Raw genomic sequence first — 20,759 nt, forward strand, 5'->3', positions numbered from 1 at the left:
GTTGTTATTGATAATTCTCCCAGCAGTCTTGTTTCCAGCTTGTGCTTCGTGAGAGCCCAGCGTTTCTAATGATGTACTCTGCATGTAAGTTTTATAAGTAGGGCCAATATAGAGCCTTGAATTTTTCCTTTCCCTATTTGGAACCAGTCTGTTGTTCCATGTCCAGTTCTAACTGCTGCTTCCTGACCTACATAGAGGTTTCTCAAGAGCCAGGTCAGGTGGTCTGGTATGCCCATCTCTTTTAGACATTTCAACAGCTTACTGTGACCCATACAGTCAAAGGCTTTGGCATAGTCAATAACGCAGAAATAGATGGGTTTTTTGTGTGTTTGTTTCTGGAACTCTCTTGCGTTTTTCGATGATCCACCGGATATGTTGGTAATTTGATCTCTGGTTCCTCTGCCTTTTCTAAAACCAGCTTGAACATCTGGAAGTTTATGGTTCATGTATTGCTGAAGCCTGGCTTGGAGAATTTTGAACATTACTTTACTAGCATGTGAGATGAGTGCAATTGTGCGGTAGATTGTGCAGTCTTTGGCACTGCCTTTCCTTGGGATTGGGAGAAAATTGACCTTTTCCAGCCCTGTGGCTGCTGCTGAGTTTTCCAAATTTGCAGGCATATTGAGTGCAGCACTTTCACAGTATCATCTTTCAGGATTTGAAATAGCCCAACTGGAATTTCACCACCTAGATGTCCAGAAAGGCAAACAAATTTCTTCAAGAGGTGGAAGGACAAACTATAAGAAACATAAACAGAGATAAATTACTCTGGGGATGGATTCCCATTTTGTAGAGGGAATCGTAAAGGAGGAGAAGCTTGCACACAATAGGAAACCCTCTCACATCGATGTCAATGGGGAGCTTGTGAGCACAGAGGGCAGCCTACCTGGGGAGAACAAAACAAAAACAAAAACACAGACTATATCCTTAAATGCAATTATCCACAAAGAAGTGACTCAGAAACTCCTGTACACGATCATTTAATGGGTCTTAAAAGGTAGGCCCAGACCATATCATCTACCCCGCGGTAAAGGCCAGCCTTTAATGTCTTGAGGACAATTTGACAGAGCAAAGGTGGTATAGCAACCTAAACTGTGGGGAAACTAGAGATAAAAATTATGGGAAAAAAAAAAAAACTTTCTTCCAAAAAGGCTGTAAGGCCACATAGTGAATGCTGTCATGCTCACAAAACAAGCATTTACACACTGGAAAATACACAAGGAGACCACGTCAGCCACCTTTTACGACCTTTTTGCCAGGGAGGCAGAGTGCAATGTGTGTGACAGCAAGAGGCAGAAGCCAAGGCGCTGCTCATATCTCAGCCACAGAGACGACATCTCCCACCAAGCTCTGAATAGGCTGCCGATTGTTCACCGTGTCTTCCTGGGTTCATGGACAGTTCACATTGGCCAGCAGCCTCACAGCCTGAGATCGGCTCCATTCTGGAGACAAGTGGCACACCTGCAACCGTGCCCTTTTGGCACAGCCAGCAAAGAGAGTGCCTGGGACCATACAGGTGAGTAAGATGCATAGCCCATCTGGGACAGTGCCTTGCTCACCACCCACTCACTTGATCCTCACGGACCTTGCCAGGGGACAAAGCACATAGACAATCAAAATCAGTTGCCTTGCAGAAAACCTGAGAAACTGAGTTGCTTAGACCTGGAAAGTGTATGAAATGCAGGGCTCGTTTGGTTCAGTGGACCTGTGGAACAGCCAGGTACCTGAACAGAGTGGATCAAGAAACTACATGACACCTTTGGAAATGGTAACCCCACAGTGGTCCATCCATTCAAAAATCCACAGATATCTCAGTGGTAATTGTTTTCAATGTTCCCATTCTCACCACCAAACCACTGAGCATGTGAGCTTGAATGGGGGTCGCTGCTCCCTCACCTCAGGGTGGAAAATCAACACAGAATTGACTTGCAAACAAAGGAAGTGAAATTAAATGAAGAAGGGTAAAATACCCCAGAAGTAACATGTGCAACAGATTAAAACTCAGCAGCTAATATGGAGATTGTTCAGTTGAGGGTCAATCGTAGCCATTCATGACAAGTAGAATCTGGAACAAGTGACTATCTGACACTGAACTGCATCACATAACAAACAACTCAAAGGAAGTACCTAGACCTCTCTTTAAATTATGCTTATCATTTTTAAGTTTGTTTTCATTATTATTTCCTTAACTTTCATTTCTATATTTTGTCCACGTTATGCAAAGGGCTGACTCATTTGAAAAGACCCTGATGCTGGGAAAGATTGAAGGTGAGAGGAGAAGGGTACAAAGGGGAGGAGATGATTTGATGGCATCACCGACTCAATGGACATGAGTTTGAGTACTCTCCAGGAACTGGTGAGACACAGCAAGGCCTAGTATACTGCAGTCCATGCGGTTGCAAATGACTGAATAACTGAAGTGAAGTGAAATGAATGATTGCCTTTCTAATAATAATAATAATAATACTAAGCAAACCTATTTATTAAAATATTTCATATATATACATTTCATATATAGTAAGGTAGAAAACAACTGTGATCTGGGAGTCTACTCTCTTTCTAAGCTCTTAATTTGTTTTTAAATTTGCTATCAATGATATAACCTTAGGAATCTAACCTTTAGGATCTGTTTTAATTTATGTTTTTTAATCCCGAGTTGACTGCTGTATCCCACTTTGATTCTCCATTTTCTTCTCCCAGACACCTCTATATCTCCGCTCTGTGTATTTCTGTGAATCCTATTTTTTACTTCTGACTATGGAGAGTTGCTTCACCATTAACCTTGATTTTTATTTTCAGTTTTGTATGCACACAGAATTCTTGATGATACTGTAATCAATTCAGTTGCTCAGTCATGCCCAACTCTTTGCCCACAAATCCTTCCCAGGATAAGGGTCTTTTCAATTGATTCAGCTCTTTGCATCAGGTGGCCGAAGTCTTGGAGTTTCAGCTTCAACATCAGTCCTTCCAATGAACACTCAGGAGTGATTGGCTTTAGGATGGACTGGCTGGATCTCTTTGCAATCCAAGGGACTCTCAAGAGTCTTCTCCAACAACACAGTTCAAAAGAATCAATTCTTTGATAACTACGGGGAGCCCAGCTCCTCATTTACCCAGAGACTTCATTTTTTGTCATCCTAATCTCAAGCTCACATTAGAAAGAAAGGGAAAATAGGAACTTCCTTGGTACCTGCAGGTACAGACATTAACACTCCATATTCCAAATGCAGGGAGCCCAGGTTTGATCTCTAGTCAGGGAACTAGATTCCACATGCCACAACTAAGGGTTCCCATGCCACCAAGGAAGGTCAAAGATCCCGCGTCTCACAAATAAGACCCTGCCTAGCCAAATAAATATTTATAGAATGGGAAAATAGAAGACAGACAGATACTCCAGGTGGTGTGCTGTATCTCCTTTTGGCTGCTTGCATCTATCTGAGGAATAGGGACTGATTAGTCTTGCACATGAACGTGCATCTTATTGCTCAGGTAGGGTGCCAACTCCTCCTCACACTGACTGTGGGCAAAGGCCTCTACTTAATGACTCAGGTCCAAAGTTCCCACCTGTCCCTACCACCAACTCAATCCCCATGTCTGCTGTGGGTCTTTGTTTGACCAAGCTGGCCCAGATTCCCAAGGATCCATGAGCTTGCATTTCTTGAATTCCTTCCCCTCTTCCTCTGCTGTCACCTCTAGTGACCCCCAAACCATAGCAAGGGGACAAAACGGTGGAAGCAGCAAAGTCCCAGAAAACAGTGAGAGACTATGCAGACAGGAAACATTGTCTTTCACCCTGACATCACCTCCGATAGACCCGAATGCTCTTGGGCTCTGATAAGGGGTGCCAAGTTCCTCTGACTGATCCCTGAAAGCAGGTCAGAAAGGATGTGGGATCCCTCAAGGATCACTCAGGAACAAAGATGAGCCACCTCTGAGGTAGTTCCACTGGCTCTGAGCTCACTGCTGACTTCTCCCATCTCTTTGCTATCCCTACCCAGAACGTCACCTCCATCCACCAACCTGGTACAAAGACCAAGGTACAGACTGAATGCTGGAATGCAGGGCTCCTCCAAAGCCTTCATTCTCCCCCTTAACATGACCCTTGCATGTTGCCCTGCACCCAAGAAGCCGGGGGGGGGGGAGTGATGCTCATAATTCCACACACCAGAGACTTACCATTTTAAGGGGCCACAGGCAGTCACCCCAAATCCCCACCCAACCCACTTACTCATAGGAGACAGGAGGCCCAAATTGCTCTAACTTCATTTTTCACCATAATGAGGCAAGATTAGGAAGGGCCTTGTCCCAAGGACACACTTGGGGTCGACCACCAGGGAGAATCCAAAAGTGAGCTTTCAAAGTAAACTGGGACAGCAATCTTGTCATTAAAGAAATAGCTCTAAAAATTCTCATGCGAGTGTGCACGTGTGCATTCATGTGCTTGTCTGTTGTGTGTGTACCTGCTGATCTGGGGCCCTTCAGAGAGACTCTCAGGGCCAGGACTGAAGATGCTTGCAAGGAGAATGGCTGAATGTGCAGCTACTTTAGAGAGGGAAGAATGTGCATTCAATTTTACTGGAGAGGCCTCTTACAAACTGAACAGACAGCATGAAAGAGGGATAAATGAACGACTGAGCGACTGAACTGAACTGAACTGATGATGATAAGGATCTCTTTCATTTGATGTTAGTTCCACAAGGTCTTGTAAGTTTTCATGAGAACTGATTATTTCAGCTTCTTCAGCCTCTGCATTTGTGGGATAGACTTTTATATTTCACGTAAAAAAAAAAAATCTTGGCAGAGACCTAATCCATGAGATAATGAACTTTTTATATCTCATTTAGGAAAATCTGGGTCACGATTTTTCTACATGAGATATTCAGTTCTTTATATTTCATGAATGACAATCTAGGCACTGATTTTCCTACAGGAAATATGGATTTCTCTACTTTCGCATTTGAAACTCGAGGCACAGAGCACTTTCCCCTGAAATATGAAATTCTTGTATTTCACATAGTATTGGCAATAAATAAGGTCACGTTTTGTAACATGAAATATGGAATTTTTCATATTTCTCATCTGAAAACCTGTGTGCTGACTTTGCTTCGCTTCAGTTCAGTTCATTTCAGTCATTCAGTCGTGTCTGACTCTCTGCGACCCCATGAATTGCAGCACGCCAGGCCTCTCTGTCCATCACCAACTCCCGGAGTCTACCCAAACCCATTTTCATCGAGTCGGTGATGCCATCCAACCATCTCATCCTCTGTCATCCACTTCTCCTTCCGCGCCCAATCCTACCCAGCATTAGGGTCTTTTCCAATGAGTCAACCCTTCGCATGAGGTGGCCAAAGTATTGGAGCTTCAGCTTCAACATCAGACCTTCCAATGAATACCCAGGATTGATGTCTTTTAGGATGGATTGATTGGATCTCCTTGCAGTCCAAGAAACTCTCAAGAGTCTTCTCCAACACCACAGTTCAAAAGCATCAGTTTGGCGGTGCTCAGCTTTCTTCACCGTCCAACTCTCACATCCATACATGACCACTGGAAAAACCATAGTCTTGACTAGATGGACTTTTGTTGGCAAAGTAATGTCTCTGCTTTTAAACATGCTATCTAGGTTGGCCATAACCTTCCTTCCAAGGAGTAAGGGTCTTTTAATTTCATGGCTGCAGTCACCAGCAGCAGTGATTCTGAAGCCAAAAAAAGTAAAGTCTGACACTGTTTCCCCATCTATTTCCCATGGAGTGATGGGAGCAAATGCCATGATCTTAGTTTTCTGAACGTTGAGCTTTAAACCAACTTTTTCACTCTCCTCTTTCACCTTCATCAAAAGGCTCTTTAGTTCTTCTTCACTTTCTGCCATAAGGGTGGTGTCATCTGCATATCTGAGGTTATTGATATTTCTCCCAGCAATCTTGATTCCAGCTTGTGTTTCTTCCAGCCCAGCGTTTCTCATGATGTACTCTGCAGAGAAGTTAAATAAGCAGGGGGACAATATACAGCCTTGACGTACTCCTTTTCCTATTTGGAACCAGTCTGTTCTTCCATGTCCAGTTCTAACTGTTGCTTCCTGACCTGCATACAGGTTTCTCAAGAGACAGGTCAGATGGTCTGGTATTCCCATCTCTTTCAGAATGTTGCACAGTTTATTGTGATCCACACAGTCAAAGGCTTTGGCATAGTCAATAAAGCAGAAATAGATGTTTTTCTGGAACTCTCTTGCTTTTTCGATGATCCAGCGGATATTGGCTTTGCTTCATGAGCTACAAAATACTGTATATTTAACAATTGAAACACTTGGCATCGATTTTCCTAAAGAAATGTAGAAATTTCTATTTCATATATGAAGTGGTTTTCATGCTTGAGGTGTGAAACTCTCTGTATTTCACCCAAGAAAACTTGCATGAAGCTCTTCAGTATGAAATATGGAATTCTGTATATTTTGCATTGGAAAATCTGGGGACATATTTTCTCATGTGAGATACAAAATGTCAGTTATTCACATGTGAATATTTGTGTCAGATTTTGACATATAAAATATGCAATTTTCCGTGATTCAGAAATTGATATCTGGGCCAGGCAGTCAAATATAGAATCAACTATATTTCATATATGAAAATCTGGCCACAGATTTCCCTATTGAAGTTTGGAATTCTCTGGATTTCACTTTTGAAAATCTGCGTGAAGGCTGCCTTGCATGATATATGGAATAATCTATATTTAACACATGAGAATCTGGGTGCCAATATTTCTACATGAATTGCATAAATAACTGGAGTGACATTTGTATTTCTAGGTTTTGATTTTCCCATATGAAAAATGCACCTCTGTATATGTCACATATGAGACTCTGGAAGCCATTTTTTTTTCAGCGTAATATATGAAATTCTCTGTATTTTATTTATGAATATCTGCATGTCTGTATTACTACAAGAAGTTTTGAAATTCTGTGTATTTCACATCAGAAAATCTGGGCATCCATTTTCCTATATTAAATATGAATTTCACAAATTTTCCAACATCTACATCACAGCACAGTTTTCATTACATAAAATAGGGACTTATTTATATTTCACATCTGAAAATCAGGGTGCAGATTTTCCTGCATGAATGATGGCATTATCTCTGTTTCTCATGTGAAAATCTGGGCACCAATTTCTTTTTGTTGTTTGGTTGGTTGGTTTTTGCTCACAATAAACATTTTAACAGAAATAGATGCATTGTTTCATTAAAAAAAATGTGAAAGATTATGTCTAAGTAGATGTAAAGACTGGAAGGAAATCTACTCCATCTTTTCAGTAGTCAAAAAACAAACAAACAAAGAAACAAACAAAAAAAACCTGATGCCTAGTCCAAACTGAAGGGGCAGAATGGCATGAAGTTCAGTTCCCAAGACTTGTTAGTTCTAGGGCATTCTTTTTTTTTTTCTTTTTGACGAAAATGTAAGTAGTTTATTTTCAGGTAACTTTTATTTTTTTAATATAAATTTATTTATTTTAATTGGGCGCTAATTACTTTACAATATCTAAGTGGTTTCTGAATACATTGACATGAATCCGCCACGGGTGCACATGTGTTCCCCATCGTGAGGCCCCTTCACTCCTCCCTCCCCATCTCATCCTTCTGGGTCCTCCCAGTGCACCAGCCCCGAGCACCTTGTCTCATGCATCAAATCTGGCCTGGCATATGACATGATATGGTATATGATCTGGATTGACATATGATAATATACATGTTTCAAGGTCATTCTCCCAAATCATTCCACCCTTGCAATCTCCCACAGAGTCCAAAAATCTGTTCTATACATCTGTGTCTGTTTTGCTGTCCTGCATATAGGGTTATCGCTAGCATCTTTCTAAATTCCATATATATGTGTTAGTATACTGTATTGGTGTTTTGCTTTCTGATTTACTTCACTCTGTATAATAGGCTCCGGTTTAATCCACCTCGTTAGAAGGGATTCAAATGCATTCATTTTAATGGCTGAGTAATATTCCATTGTGTATATGTATCACAGATTTCTTATCCATTCGTCTGCTGATGGCCATTTGGGTTGCTTCTGTGTCCTGGCTATTATAAACAGGGCTTCGATGAATATTGGGGTACACATGTCTCTTTCCGGAGAAGGCAATGGCACCCTACCCCAGTACTCTTGCCTGGAAAATCACCTGGACGGAGGAGCGTGGTAGGCTACAGTCCATGGTGTCGCTAAGAGTCGGACACGACTGAGCGACTTCACTTTCACTTTTCCCTTTCATGCATTGGAGAAGGAAATGGCAGCCCACTCCAGTATTCTTGCCTGGAGAATCCCAGGGACGGCGGAGCCTGGTGGGCTGCCGTCTATGGGGTCGCACAGAGTCGGACACGACTGAAACGACTTAGCAGCAGCAGCAGCATGTCTCTTTCAGTTCTGGCTTCCTTGGTGTATATGCCCATCAGTGGGTTCACTGTGTTATATGGCAGAACCTCCACACTGTTCTCCATAGTGGCTGTACTAGTTTGCATTCCCACTGAGAGTGTAAGAGGGTTCCTTTTTCTCCGTACCCTCTCCAGCATTTATTGTTTGTAGATTATTGGATGGCAGGCATTCTGACCAGTGTGAGATGCTACCTCATTGAGGTTTTGATTTGCATTTCTCTGATAATGAGTGATGTTGAGCATCTTTTCATGTGTTTGTTAGCCATCTGTATGTCTTCTTTGGAGAAATGTCTGTTTAGTTCCTTGGCCCAATTTTTGATTGGTTCGCTTATTTTTCTGGACTTGAGCTGCAGGTGTTGCTTGCATACTTTTGATATTAATTCTTTGTCAGTTGGTTCGTTTGCTATTAGTCTCTCCCATTCTGAAGGCAAGCTTTTCCCCTTGCTTCTAGTCTCCTTTGTTGTGCAAAAGCTTTTAAGTTTCATTAGGTCCCATTTGTTTATTTTTGCTTTTATTTCCATTATTCTTGGAGGTGGGTCATAGAGGATCCTGCTGTGAATTGTGTCGGATAGTGTTTTGCCTATGTTTTCCTCTAGGACTCTTATAGTTTTATAGTTTGTGGTCTTACATTCAGATCTTCAATCCATTTTGAGTTTATTTTTGTGTACGGTGTTAGAAAGTGTTCTAGTTTCATTCTTTACCAAGTGGTTGACCAGTTTTCCCAGCTCCACGTATTAAGGAAATTGTCTTTTCTCCATTTTATATTCTTTCCTCCTTTGTCACAGATAAGGTGTCCATAGGTGCATGAATTTATCTCTGGGCTTGCTATTGCGTTCCATTGATCTATGTTTCTGTCTCCGTGCCAGTACCATACTATCTTGATGACTGTAATTTTGTAGCATAGCCTGAAGTCAGGCAGGTTGATTCCTCCTATTCCATTCTTCATTCTCAAGATTTCTTTGGCTATTCGAGGTTTTTTGTATTTCCATACAAATTGTGAAATTATTTTTTCTAGTTCTCTGAAAAATACCGCTGGTAGCTTGATAGGGATTGCATTGAATCTATAGATTGCTTTGGGTGGTATACTCGTTTTCACTATATTGATTCTTCTGATCCATGAACACGGTATATTTATCCATCTATTTGTGTACTGTTTGGTTTCTTTCATCAGTGCTTTATACTTTTCTATATGTAGCTCTTTTTTTCTCTTTAGGTAGATTGAGGTTTTTAAAGGCATAAGCCACACTTCTTGCATGGCTCTGCAGTAAAACATACTCTGCTTTAAACTTTAATGTTTCGATATTGCTTGGCCCAAGGTTGTTGGGTACAGGGGTATTTAGTTACAGTAACACCTTATCTCTTAAGTCTATGGAGGTTAACAGAATCTCTTGAGATAATGTCTCACTTCAAAACCACATACACTCATAAAAGGATGAGCAGTTTTTTTCTTGTGTGTGAAGCAAGTTAACAGACACTGAGAGCTCTCCTAGTTACCAGGTGAATTTAGGACAAAGTGTGACAAAGGTTTTCATCAGGTCTTACTTGAGGACTACTCATTATTTTGGAAACTTTGTCATGAGCTGATTTGCTAGGATATATAGAGCGAGTATATCTTTTATCTTTTCCATCGTTTAGTAGTTTGCTTCTCATGTGTGTCACATTATGTTTTAATATGTGCATACATTTTCATAGTGTAAAATATAGGGAATTCCATTCTCAATTTGGAAAGTTTGTGGTGAGATATTCCCAGGCGAAATGCAGCGAATTCTGTATTTCATTCAGGAAATCTACATGCATGTATTCAGATGTGAAATACCAACTTCCATGCTTCACATAGAACACTTTGGCCCTCATGTCTAAATGTGATACAGACATGGAATTCTCTCTGTTGAGAGAAATTTATACAGAGATGCTAAGGATAGCGCCCCACCAAGGGCCACGGCTCTCCATTGCCAGAGGAATTGAAGTCTGTCCATTTAATGTACAGAGGCCCTTTCAAAGTGGTTCTGTTCTCATCCAGCCTCCCCGTGAGAACACAGCCCAGCCTACACCATCAGCCCAGGCCCGTGGGACTGGGAGGGGTGAGAGGATCAACCCAAGACACCCTTTTAAGGAGTGATGTTTCAAACTGACAAACTGCATGTAGCAGGTGCTTATGCTACAGTGCCACCAGTCTCCCAAACCTTACAGAAAAGGGCAAGCTGTGCTCAGATGCCTGGTCATGTCGAGGATAGAATGGTCCTGCACTTGAGAAGGACAGAAAACCCTTTGTAGCTGGGTGTCCTAGGGGCTGTGCATAGCCCCTCTTCTGTGCCTGGGAATCTGGCCCACTGCATTTCTCTGCTCCTTTGCATCCTCCCTGACTGCACCCAGGTGCTTTGTTCTTGCCTCTCCTTTCTGCTCAGGGATCCATGTTTACACTTACAAGCCTGTTTACATTTCTAGCTTGCTCTGTCGGTGAGATCCCTGGGCTTTTTTCCTTGGCGTCAGTGCTTCTGCTGCCCTATGATCTTTACATCTTACACAAGCTCTTTCGCGTTTTCAGTGTCCATTCTTCCATCCCCCAGCCAGACCAGTTCAGACAGCTCACACACACATTTGTGTCAGCGCACATGTGTCTGCATGCTCACCCACCCACCTACCCACATACACACACAAACAATCCTGAAAAGAAACTTGCACAGATGTGCAACTAATTGCTTACTTGTCCAGTCTAATGGACTTTGGTAAGCACCCCTCTTTTTTGGGCCCAGTTATTATTATTTTTTTCCCTCACTAGTTGATCAAATCAGCATCCTATTCTACTTCTATGATAATCCTGGAAGGTGAATGGGATTTTCTCATGAGGGGGACTGACATTCAAAGAGTTTGGCAGGGCTGGAAGTCCTCACTGTGGACGGTTGAGTGACGTGTGCCTCTGATCTCTACTCCCATCACAACAGACTGGTTCACAGTGCCAATCACGTTGGCATCATTCCATTCCCTGCGCTTTCCTTCCAGAAAAAGCACAGAAATAGCAAGGGGCTTTGAACTTGTACTTGATCATGCAAGCCCCTTTCCCCAGGCTATAGAAGGTCACTGAGGACAAGAATTCTTTAACAAATTCCTATTCACAGAAAGGCAAGCCCCAACTCTTACTGCCTGAGTGATGCTTCACTTAAAATCATGAAGAAATTCTGCATGGGTAATGTCAGGTTAACGATCACTGCAAGAAGTGGTAATAGTCAATGTCCTCCTTTTCTGCAGCAGTGTTTATAGAACACTTAACAATCAACCCCAAATCTCTCCTGACAGACGAAAAATTTTCTGACAGATGCATTCCTGCAACATCTTTGCCTTTTGTGATCCTGATTCATATTCTCATTTCAACGAGTGATATTCTTGCCCAACGGGCATTTCTGTAAGTATGTGGGTATTGCTGTTTCCAAACGTGGGTCACTGTTAACTATTCCTGCGATAAAGCATTTCTTGCTGTTCACAAATATCGTGTATCTCTTAAAAAAAAAAAAAGTCACAATTCAAGATGTTGGAAACATTTGATCCAGGAATGAAAGAAATCATCCAATTCACACACAATCTGACAAAGACACACAAACTTAAAAAACAAAAGTGAATACAAGCAACACAATTCATGTATGTTGAATAGGGCCATGCAAGAACTGACATAGCTTTTGCAGCAGAGCTGTGTATAATGGCACAGGCATCGGTGCCACATCAAAGAAGACAGGAGTCATAGGCAGACCCACGGGAAGAAACATCAACTCACATTCATGGGCAGGCACAACAGAGACACCCAATCTTCATTCTCAACAGAGGAAAACATGAACATATCCAGGGAACAGGAAACAAATGCAGCTCAGGGTGATTGAGCCAGAATGCTCAAGAAATTATCAGTAATCCGCCAAGTCTCACACGCATTGATATTCAGTGGAAGAAAACCTTACACAACACGTCCAAGTGTGCAGTCAAATCTGATAGCGCCTAGACCTTAGGGCCCAAGTGAAAGCCCGAAAGACATGGGGACACATGTCATGGCAAGTTTCCAGAGAATGACCATCAAGTCAACCATGCATAGTTCAGGTTTACTAACCGATCCGTGACTATCTCTGCACTCTTCACTCCACGTCAGGTTAGAGCTAAAGCCACCCCTGGTACTGAAGCACTGGTACTGAAGACAGGAGATAGTAGGTGTTGGGGAACCCTGTCCTTAACGTCTCTTGTCTTTATCTTCTTTGAAATGCCTTACTAAAACTTCTGAATGTGGATAACTACCATGCAGCCCCTAGAATGAGCCCAGTCTAAGGTCCCCCAAAGCATGCACCAATACACCATCCCACACCCACAGCAGACTTATTACAGCATAGTTTCTGCTTTGTGTTGTTTTGTTTTGAACTGGCGCTGAGAAAGACAGGTACCAGCCTGCCGGAGCCCCCAGGATCCTTTGAAGACTACAGATTAAGAAAGTAAGAAGACATGTTTCCATTGTTTGCTGCGCTGCTTGTACAGAAAGCACCCAGAGAAGGACAAGCCTTGCCTTCTGGAACTGTAGATGCTCCTCTGTAGAAGGGGCATACTAGGCTGAAGATATTCAAATGCAAAAGTTGGCCCAGAGCAGGAGATCTCATTCAGTGCACCTTGAAGGGGGCATCCATAAACCCATGAACTTTGACGTTCATCCTTTACCCTTTGCCCTCCAAGGAGATGCTGCTGTCGGGAGACAATTTTTGGAGTGAGAACTCCATGTGAGACAGAAATATCGCCCACAGGAATGCCCACATTGGAGCCATTGTATCTGGGGTGAGAGGACAAACATTGACCTCTCCCTACTCCCTTTGTGCCAGTCTGTCCTTTGCCCAATCCAGAGGTGGACGTGATTCCGGAAAGCAGCCATCTACCTGGAAAGGGCCACCCTAAGTTCGACCAGTCCCTCCGTAAGCTCTGTATTCTCCAGGTGTTCCCATTGGCCCTTGGCCCACAGAGTAGCGACAAAGCCCAGAAGAAGGCCACTTGTGGTTTTATACAGCCGGTGCTGAGCCATTCAGCAAGGAATAGACACTGTCACCAGAGAGTTTGTGGAAAAATGTTATTTCTGCACCTAGGCCTGACAGAGGGCCTTGGGCACAGAGCTTAAGCCTTCCTGGAAAAAAGGATATTAAGCACTGAGCCATCATGCGACACAGAGTGCACGGCTGGGTAGGCTGGACTTAGCCTGTTTAACATCCCCATTCCCCTGACTTCTGCCCCTGCAGACTTTGTACCTAAACTGAGTTCTTGGAAAAAAGAACAGAGTTCACATGAGCTCAAACATACACGATGGGATCTGTTTTTGTTTGTCTGTTTCCTGGTGATTTATCTTTTCCCCTGGTCACTTTTGCCAGAAATTAATATCCTTACTGCCTTCCCACCCCCTCGCTTTTGCTCTGGGCCACAGCCCCTCCATATACTTTATGCCCCCATCCCCTAAGATGTTACCTGGAACCCTAGGCCTGGGAAGCTGACTCTGAGAAAAGGTGAACTGTGCAGTCATATACACAAGGAGGCTATGTGGTTCATAGTGAGTTGAATGTTAAGGCTTTTTCCTTGTCCTGTACTCTTAAAATGCCTGATGATATCCAACAGTGATGATACCTGGGGCACCACCTTCCAACAAAGTTGTGTCCCACTATTTCGATCTCTGGCTCTTGTTCACCAGACCCTTTCCATGAACATCCACATTTCCCTTGTCAAGTTGCCAGACCCACAGTTAATGGCCCCTCCTCTTCCTTCTCCTTCCTCCCCAACCCCACCCCACAGGAAGAACTTGTCCCCTGACACAACCCCAACATATGACTTAACCCCCTCTATAACTCTCCATGGTCTGGTAATTCCCACGCGTTAAAGTGAGAATCCTACATGGAGTTGAAGTATCTGTCCTGAGGACCTGGCCGAACTATACACAGACACCTATGGTTGATGCTTTCTATTTATCCTTCAGAATTATTTCATGTTTACTGGTTTCTCCCTCTCGATCTGTTTCACCAGCAGACCACTCTTCATTACTTTCATGTCAGAGAGGACTAGTTGGCCATTGATCTTCATGTGAAGCACCTTCTTAGGTTTTCTATTTTAGGTAAAGGGGGACACTCCAACATAAGTTTCTCAAAATCGGGGGTTTCCTTTCAAAACGGACAGAGAAACAGATACATATATGTCAACCTAGCCCCCCGGAACAACACTAAAGACAGCTTTAACCTTTCAAGTCAGTTTCCAGGAGAGAGAGTCTGTGAACTTTTATATTTCCTCTCTCAGTTCGGTTCAGTTCAGTTCAGTCGGACAGTCGTGTCTGACTCTTTGTGACCCCATGAATTGCAGCACTCCAGGCCTCTCTGTCCATCACCAGCTCCAGGAGTCTACCCAAACCTATGTCCATCGAGTCAGTGATGCCATCCAACCATCTCATCCTCGGTAGTCCCCTTGTCCTCCTCCCGCCAATCCTACTCAGCATTAGGGTCTTTTCCAATGAGTCAACACTTTGCATGAAGTGACCAAAGTATTGGAGTTTCAGCTTCAACATCAATCCTTCCAATGAACACCCAGGATTGATTTCCTTTAGGATGGACTGATGGCATCTCCTTGCAGTCCAATGGACTCTCAAGAGTCTTCTCCAACACCACAGTTCAAAAGCATCAATTCTTCGGCGCTCAGCTTTCTTCACCGTCCACCTCTCACATCCATACATGACCATTGAAAAAACCATAGCCTTGACTAGACGGACTTTTGTTGGCAAAGTAATGTCTCTGCTTTTAAATATGCTATCTAGGTTGGCCATAACCTTCCTTCCAAGGAGTAAGTGTCTTTTTATTTCACGGCTGCAATCATCGTCAGAAGTGATTTTGGACCCCCCCCCAAAATAAAGTCAGACACCGTTTCCAATGTTTCCCCATCTATTTCCCATGAAATGATGGGACCAGATGCCATGATCTTAGTTTTCTTAACGTTGAGCTTTAAGTCAACTTTTTCACTCTCCTCTTTCACTTTCATCAAGAGGCTCTTTAGTTCTTCTTCACTTTCTGCCATAAGGGTGGTGTCATCTGCATATCTGAGGTTATTGATATTTCTCCTGGCAAACTTGATTCTAGCTTGTGTTTCTTCCAGCCTAGCGTTTCTCATGATGTACTTTGCATAGAGAGTTAAACAGGCAGGGTGACAACGTAGAGCCTTGATGTACTCCTTTTCCTATTTGGAACCAGTCTGTTTTTCCATGTCCAGTTCGAACTGTTGCTTCCTGATCTGCATACAGGTTTTTAAACCACGCACCCCAATCTTCACTGTACAACTATTTACAAGAGCTAGGATATGCAAGCAACCTATATGGCCATCGGCAGATGAAAGGTTAAGGGAGTTGGGGTACATATACACAATGGTATGTTTCTCAGCTCTAAAAAGGAATGCCTTGAACTCAGTCCTAATGAGTTGGAATGAATATGGAGCCTATTAAGAGTGTGAAGAAAGTCAGAAAGAGAAAAAGCAAATACTGCATGTTAGTACAAATATATGGAGTTTAGGACCACGTAGGTGGTACCAGACATCGAACATGCAGAACAGCAAATAAGACACAGACATATAAAGAACAGAATTTGGACTCCGGGGTGGAATGTGAGTCTGGGTTAATTTGAGAAAATAGCCCTGAAACATTTACATTACCTTATGCAAAATAGACGACCAGCGCAAATTTGATGCGTGAAGCAAGGCAACCAAAGTCATGTTGTGGGACAACCCAGAAAGACAGGTAGGGGAGGGCGGTGGGGGTTGGGTTCAGCATTTGGGGGGACACGTGTATATCTATGGGTGATTCGTGTTGGCCAATGTAGGAAAAAAACCATCATGGTTTTGTAAAGTAATCATCCTCCAGGTAAAATAAATAAGTTAAAAGACTATTCTGCATAATCCTACACAGTGGTCAGTATTCTCAGAATGAGAGTGGCATGTGGAAAAAATGTAAAAGAAAACAAAAATAGAAACAAGTGTGATGATCAAAATGGAATCAAATGATGGTCAGTGGGGAACAGCCTAGCAGAAAGGAGACTCGCAGACCGTTGTAGAAAGGGGATTTCAATAGTAGGTGGGCCCCAATTTAAGAGGAGCCTGAGGGTTGCCTTGTTGGCCATGGAATGCCAGTTCAGAGATGTGCAGCTGAGCCAGATATAAATTGGAGTGACATTGCCCTGACCAGGACACTTCATCTACCTCAAGCTTCTCTACTTAGAACCTGTTTTTCACTACAGTTCTCTACTTCTGCTGTCTCTTGCTGATTCCCTCATTCCATGGTGTTACTCTGCATTCCACAGAGTCTCACTTTCTCCACAAGTGAAATAAGTGACCCAAGTTTCTGGAAAACACTTATGCCAGTGCCCAATCCCTGGGCTCCTCGCCTCTCGTCCTCCCAATACCTCTCATGTCAGAGCCTTCCTCCTCATATAGTACCACACGGGATTGGGCCAGAGATCCTTTATGATGAACTGTCAGGGCAATGAGCTAGGTCAGCACGGGGCTGGCCAGACCCTGAGCCCTCCTGTACACCGCCAAGAAATCCAACATACATCACCAGTTCTGGCCCAGTGGCCGCGTGGGACCCTACCTCAGCAATCCGGTCAGATCCTGTGAAATTGTGGTCAAAGGACCAGTTGAAGAAGTTAACGCTGCTGTCATGGTGCCTGCGGCTGTATGCCTTGTGTTCAAATCCCTGGTTCCAGCGAATTAGGGTGGAATGAGATTCTCGATATCCTGCAGGAAAAGGAGTATGGGAGAAAGACCTAAATCACTTTCCAATTCAACCTACACTTTTCTGCCCCCACCCACCAAATCCAAGGAGCTGCCTCTTACCAGTGACATTAATGAGATAATCCTTAACAATCACTTCATTCTGGAAATACCTATTCTTCCAGAAGGACAATGTGATCTTGCAGTGATGAGAGGGATGCCTGAGTTCCTCCACCTGCCAGGACAAAGTGTGGGGAGTAGGGTAGGGGTGGATGGGTGTGAAACCCCTTTACAGAAGAGCTGTCCTTTCCTGTTTTCAGGGGTAAATCATGTCCTCTCCCCTCCGCAGTCACCTTCCCCCCACAATTATCAGTGTCCTCTACCTGACCTTTAAGTTGGTCATGAAGTGAAGTATGTCTTCATCTTGGTCAGCCATCATAGCTGACATTTGAGGGTGGTTCATAAACTGCTTTAGGTCAAGGAGCCTCTAGATGCTAGAGGAAAAAAGTGCTGGAAGGACAAATCTAGCCTAAAGTGTAGAATGGCGCTGTCTGAGTTCATCTTGCGACGAGTTAACTCGTCACATTTCTGTTAACGCAGACTGTATGAAGGCATGACAAGCCCCAAGGCTGTGCCTAAAAATGCACTACCAGAGCAGGTTCTGTTCCTAACAGGAAAGGCCCTAAGCTCCATCTCAGCCTCCTAAAACTTAGCTTACTTCTGGAAAACAGGCACTCCTACGTACAAGCAGCATGAGCATTTACACACCCCAACCTCACCGCCAAATTCACGCAGCTTTTCAGAGAAGACCTGGATCCCAGACAAGCCTTTTCTCTGAAGAGTCCCTGGTGCTAATGACAATTCTGATTGGGACCTCTGCAAATAAAGCCCAAGTAGCAATTTGTGCTACCCAGAACAGCAAGGACATCACACCTTATATCGGGAACAGATACACAGAACGGTAACCAATACTCAGCATCCAAAAAATACATTTTGTACCAGAACTGCCAGATCTCTAAACTGCTTCTGCAATTACCCAGATTGAAAAAAAAAAAAAAATTCACAAGCACCACACCAAGGGATACAACTTCGACCCAGAATCCACGGATTCCCTCGATGATGGCACTTCTGTGTTCTAGACGCAGCTTCCGCCTCTGGCAGTTCTTGTGTTTCAGGCGAGCGCGGGCCCTTTGGGCTTTCTTATTCACAAAATCCAGCTCCAGCTGCAGGGCCGTCAGGGCCTCCAGTGCGGGCTGATCCCTGGGGGCTCTGGGGCTTGGATGTTCCTGGCCCTGCTCCTGCGAGGACACCTGCTCCTGCTCCTCATAGGCCACCACCGCCACCTCCTCCATGATGTCTAACACCAGCAGCTGGAACTCCTGCCCGAATCCCGCCAACTCTCCCTCCTCCAGGGCTGCACCTTTCCCTACCGCCTCCACCCAGAAGAGGGCGGCCTCTTTGCCTGGTGCACTACCTGCGGCCTGCATTGCCTCTGCCGCCCCCACCGCGCTGGTAGGCCCCAGGGTCCCTCCCTCGAGAAGACCCGGGCTCACAACTAAGACCCAGGATCCCGGGGTGCTGCCGCCTTCCTCTGGCCCCGTCTCACTCTCTATGGTGTTCTGGCCGTAGCCCAGAGCCACAAAGAAGCTGGACGTGAGAGCACAGCTGGTGGCCGGCAAAGCCCGCCAACCAGCCGCAGTCTACGTGGCACAACCAACTGGTTACTTGCCCACAGCCAATGAGCAGGGAAAGGGAGACAGGCATGCGCAGAACCGTGTGCCACCACGCACGGGTAATATGGTGGCGGGAAGGAGCTGAACTCTATACCTTGACCTCCAGACCTCATCACAGAACCAATCAAATGGAGTCAAAAGGCGTTCATTCACGGGACACACCCCTTGGAATTCTGGGCACGCAGGGGCCCAACTTGGCTCAGTGCACAGTGCGCCGGTCCACACAAGCCGTTTGCCTGACCAACAGTATAGATGTGCCAGACCAGCGACTGGGCAAGCCAGGCCAGCTGGAGTCGAAGGCAAGGAATCTGAAGGTGACACTGCAGCCACCGTCAAGCTTGAAATTGCCACTGGGGAAGCGGGCGACTCTGTGTGCTCAGGGGTTCACACAGGTGACACAAGGTTCGTGGGTACGTCAGGGACACAGGTGCTCACCTTGGATCTAAACGGCAAGCCACGGGCAGAGCGTGGATGAGTTTGGTGGGGGGTGGGGATCGGCGGGGGAGGCGCTGTTACCGTTGACCTCACCAAAGTTCACCGCCTGCAGAGTCCGTCCCTAACCGTGTGCCTTAGGCTTGAGCAGTGTCAGGAATGCAGCCATACTCTGAGGATGAAGCAGCACACTTTCCTTTGCTCGCTCTTTGGGCCCCACAATGCAGCCTCAAGCCAAACCACCCTGGAGCCCCTGGCCTGCTGTCTGTCAGCTCTTGGCCTTTCCCCTGGCCCACAGCTTAAAGCAGGCACCCCAGCGGCTAAGGATGTGCTCCTGCGGATGCAATTCCCAGAGAAGCAGAGCTCCTCCTGCAAGTGTTTCAAGTGGAGTAAAGTGCTCCTCCTGACCATTGCTTACTCTCTTCCTCTCGGCCACATAGCTAACGTGGGCACACTCACGTTAAGTGCCTGGATAGATGCAATGCTCACACTCTGCCTCCTAGGATGTCTGGTGTTTCACACTGAGCACCTACATTAGGCCACACACACACACACACAGGAACAGGTGACACAAGCACATATGTGTACACACACACATGTAACACACAGGGACACAAATGCAAACAGGTGTTTCAGAGACTGAAGAACCAATGGTTTACATGAAATGCAGAGATTTCCTTATTTCTCATAGGGAAATGTTCATTCTGATTATCAGATGTGAAATATAGAGAAGTTCAAGCTTCATGAAGGAAAATTAGTGCCTAGATTTTGATGCAGTTAATACAGAGATCTCCCTATTTCATGGTGGACAGTCATTGTTTTCTATGTAAGAAATACAAAGAATTAAGTATTTCATGAAGAAACAGTGGTGCCCAGAATTTCTTTTATGAAATAGATGTCCAATTTCCTGTTGGTTCCCATATCTTAATTGCATACTTCATGTCAGTAAAATTTCATTGAGATTTTTACATAGGAAATGGATACAACTTCAGAGGTCAGACAGGAAAGCATATGCTCAACTTTTCATATCTGAACTATCTGGAATTCCCCGTTCATGTAGGAAAAAGTGTGCACAGATATCCACATGTGAAACAGACAAGATTCCATATATGATGAAAAAATTATACAAGTAGATTTTCAAACATGAAGTACATATTTCCTATTTCACGTAGAAAAATCTGCACCCATGTTCTCACATGTGAGATAAAGAAAATTACATATTTCATACAGAAAAATCATCTTTCAGATTTTCCTTGGCACGAAGCAGGGAATGCAAAGCAGTGCTCTGGAACAACCCAGAAAAATAGCATAGGAGGGGATGTGGGAGAGGCTACAGGATGGGTGGGACCCCGATATACTTACGGCTTCTTAATGTCGATGCATGGCAGAAACCATCACGATATTGTATAGTAATTAACCTCCAGTTAACATTTA

The sequence above is a fragment of the Giraffa tippelskirchi genome, chromosome Y, assembly GCF_054371585.1.
Source record: "Giraffa tippelskirchi isolate mGirTip1 chromosome Y, T2T-mGirTip1v1.2.pri, whole genome shotgun sequence".
Taxonomy (NCBI): domain Eukaryota; kingdom Metazoa; phylum Chordata; class Mammalia; order Artiodactyla; family Giraffidae; genus Giraffa; species Giraffa tippelskirchi.